Here is a 4,265-nt window from a genome sequence, read left to right on the forward strand (position 1 = left end):
CTTATCAGTTTTAAACTTGACTCAGATGTCTGTGAATAAATGGTATTAAGAAACCATTATATGGTTTATTTCACTGTATAACCAAAGTCCATGAGTAGTTAGTTGATTAGTTGCAATTATCTGCCAAAAGTCTTTGATTCATTATGAAGACTCTGTGTTAGAGTAAACTAACTGGATAATGGGATAGCTGGCTGGATGTGTCTCTGATTTATGCAGCAGTACCACCATAGTCCTGATGGTGTCAGCACTAATCTCACAATTTCCCCTTGGAAGCTGCACTTACCGCTAAGGTCTCCAGTTCCCGGTCACTCGTTACGAAATATCACTTAATTGTCATTAAGATTAAACAGAGGAGGAAATAAGTGTTACTCCACAAAACACGTGGTTCCTGGAATGAATAATGAAGTTTTGAAAAGTTTTAGACCCATGACAAGCTAAACCAGATTGAACATAACAGCAGTAACATATTACGGAGCAGGAACCGTGGAAACGTGCCTGTGCGTGTTTGTGTGCCTGTACATGCGTATTTTTTGGCTAAGCAAAAACAAAATTCTTCTACTTTCGGTTATGACAATTTCTCAATATGTGACATCTGTAAAAACCACGAAACAGAACATTTTCACATGAAATGTGAAGCACAGCCCAGTAAAATTACGTATAATAAGCTCAGCTATTTGGTAGCCTTACTGTAGCACCTTGGCAAGTCAGTAAAGGGCTAAGTGGTTAGATCATCAAACAGTTAATTACGTGGCAGTGGAAACTGAGGTACAGGAGCATTTTATCAGAGGTCATATCTTCTCAGTTAATCATTTTTGAATTTAAGATCAAACTGCTTTTCCCTAAGACGTTAAATGAGGGGGGGAAAAAAAACTAGATTACGTCAGTTCTCAAAATACAATAGCTTACCCTGCCTTTAATGACTGGTTTGAAGAGGGGAACCAGTCTGCTGACAAAACAGAGAACAAAAGTCTTTAAGATATTCTTGCCCCTCTGGAAGCATCAATTCACCAAACCAATACTTTTACCTTCTTTCCATGCCGTGCCACCTCATACCCCTTGTTCCATCATCTCTTTTCTGCATCTTTCGGAATGGTCTACCTAAGTGTGTGGCCCTTGATCCACAGCTCTGTTAAAGTTATCAAAACAGAGGCAGTGAAACACTATGGTTTAAGTGTACAGGTGGGTTGGTTCATGTCACTTTTCACATACGTGAGATTTTAAGTTCACCCGCCTGTGCTTTGGGTTGAACAAGCGCCTCATTCTGCATTTGAGCGAGTGCATTTGCACAAATTAGTGTGCTTGCATGCGAGTTTTTGGTGTTTGCACTCCTTTTCGTGCAAGCAAGGTTATGTGCGTGTGTTTGTGTGAATGAGGGTGTTTACACGCGCCGGCCTGCTGCAGTCTTCCTGGCAGGTACAATCCTCTTCTTGGGGGCAGTGCTTTTGGCAGTCGGCTCGAAATTTGCATTGTGCAAATATCCTGGAAAAGAGATATTTATGAGTGTTGTCTGAAGTTGAGCTGAGCGCTGTGGGGGCCGTTTGCGCTGAGGTCCCCGGGAGGTGGGAGATGGCTTCTCCACATGGAGTGATCATGAGCGATAAAACGTTTAGGGCAGACCATGAAAGGAGGAGAGAGGGATGAAGACTCCGAGGCCTTGGGGGGTCCGCAGGTTTGCCATCTGATCTGTCCAGTTGGAAAAATGCCCAGGAGGATCATGTATCACAGTAAGCACGGTGGCTAAGTACCTGTCAGGATAACCGCTTGCATGATGCATTGTGGGTAACTGAAGACAAATATGGCACATTCACAGGTGCATTTTGGGTAATTCCTCTGAATAACAGCAATCAGTATGATCTACAAGAAATAAACAGCAATGTTTATATAAATTCCATAGTGAGACATGGGGAATTCCTTTTAAGGACAGCATAACATAAAAGGCATTGCTGGTAAATAAATGCTAGGACAGCATATTTCTGAGAACAATTACGTTTTAGCACAGCACATGGCAAGCATGTTAGAGGTAAATCAGTGTAAGGGAACCATACTGAAGGATGCATTCTTGATAATTATTTGTCAGGATGTAGGTAGTTAAATGCAGGAGAATCAGTGCAGATTTAGGGATCTGAGCTTTGATTAAGGTCCCTGTACTTCCATTTAAATTTTAACCCTATAAATGGTTTCAGATGCGTGTCGGCCACAGGCAGGAAGGTGGAGCGAACGCTGGTTGGGTTATCAGCTGAAGGGATGGTAGAGCAAAGGCTTGAACTAGAGCATGAAGCTATGAATGTCATCATCCCTGCTGTCAGACAGCCAGACTGTAATCACACCCAGATCAGCCATGCATTCATGCCAAGTAAATGCAGCCTTCTGTGAGGGTGGACATCCACACACACGGATGCACACACAAGCTCACACGCCGGCTGTCGCCCGAGGAGACGTCGCGTCTTGTGCTGCTTTTGCAGTAGCCATCGTCATGGACAGACCCGGAGGTCCTGCTAGGAGTGAGCATTGTGTCGAGGGCGATCTGAAAGGCTCGAGGGCACCGCTCACAGTCCATGTGGGGGGCGACCTGAAGGGCTGGAGGGCATCGCTCACAGTCGGTGTGGCGGGCGACCTGAAGTGCTGGAAGGCATCGCTCACAGTCGGTGTGGCGGGCGACCTGAAGGGCTCGAGGACATCGCTCACAGTCCGTGTGGCGGGCGACCTGAAGGGCTCGAGGGCATCGCTCACAGTCGGTGTGGGGGGCGACCTGAAGGGCTCGAGGGCATCGCTCACAGTCCGTGTGGTGGGTGACCTAAGGGGCTCGAGGACATCGCTCACAGTCCATGTGGGGGGCGACCTGAAGGGCTCGAGGACATCGCTCACAGTCCGTGTGGGGGGTGACCTGAAGGGCTCAAGGACATCGCTCACAGTCCGTGTGGGGGGTGACCTGAAGGGCTCAAGGACATCGCTCACAGTCCATGTGGGGGGCGACCTGAAGGGCTCGAGGACATCGCTCACAGTCCATGTGGGGGGCGACCTGAAGGGCTCGAGGACATCGCTCACAGTCCATGTGGGGGGCGACCTGAAGGGCTCGAGGACATCGCTCACAGTCCATGTGGGGGGTGACCTGAAGGGCTCAAGGACATCGCTCACAGTCCATGTGGGGGGCGACCTGAAGGGCTCGAGGACATCGCTCACAGTCCATGTGGGGGGCGACCTGAAGGGCTCGAGGGCATCGCTCACAGTTCGTGTGGGGGGCGACCTGAAGGGCTCGAGGACATCGCTCACAGTCCATGTGGGGGGCGACCTGAAGGGCTCGAGGGCATCGCTCACAGTTCGTGTGGCGGGTGACCTGAAGGGCTCGAGGGCATCGCTCACAGTCCCTGTGGGGGGCGACCTGAAGGGCTCGAGGACATCGCTCACAGTTCGTGTGGCAGTGACCTCTCCTCTCGTTGCTTGTTTTCCTTTTTTTTTACGTGCAGTTCCAGATGTGTAGGCAGTGAAATATTAAATTACAGAAATTGGCTTGTTTCTGTGCTTTAGCTGTATCGAAAACAATCTTGCCCTCTAGCCCTCTCTCCTCGCTCTCCTTCTCCCCTCTCCCCACACTCACTCCCTTCCCTGACACTCTCCTGTACTCCCCCCCACCCCCGGGAGTGTGTAGCACAGAGTTCTGTTGCGGTTCTGTGTGGGCTTGGTGTTCTGCTGCAGATGTCTTGACAGTGTACTGGCAGTGACAGGGACCCAGACGGAGCTGATCTGAAACATTCAGCAGATGTTTGAGGCCTGCTCTTTCCCCCCCCCCCCCCCCTTCTTCTTCTTCTTCTTCAGAGTTAGCTCCAGTGCCTCCCTTGTCAGGGTATTAAAGATGAGAAGGAACATATACACACACAGACATACACGCGCACAAGCACACACACGCAAGAAGCTCAAAGTCACATGCACACATTTCTCCCTTTGATTTGCCTGCATTGCTCTCAGATTTGTATTGTGGGTTTTACTGCGGTATACCCAGGGGGACAGCTGTGCAAGACATGAACCTGCAAGCTCTTTGCCCCAATTGCCCTCCGAACACCCTTATTTGCCCCCCTCCCTTCCGCCCCCACCCATACTGTAGCTGCCTCAGCACGCTTATGTTACTGGAGGTAGGAGCTCCCAGAATGCATCGATCCGTACTTGAACCTGCCGTCCAATCACAGATGACGAAAGCGCAGCTCAAAACAAAACCACCCAAGTATTCAGGAATTCCACTCCTCGTTTCCTGGAGCACTGAGAACCAGAGA

This window comes from Paramormyrops kingsleyae, chromosome 10 (genome assembly GCF_048594095.1).
Source record: "Paramormyrops kingsleyae isolate MSU_618 chromosome 10, PKINGS_0.4, whole genome shotgun sequence".
NCBI lineage: Eukaryota > Metazoa > Chordata > Actinopteri > Osteoglossiformes > Mormyridae > Paramormyrops > Paramormyrops kingsleyae.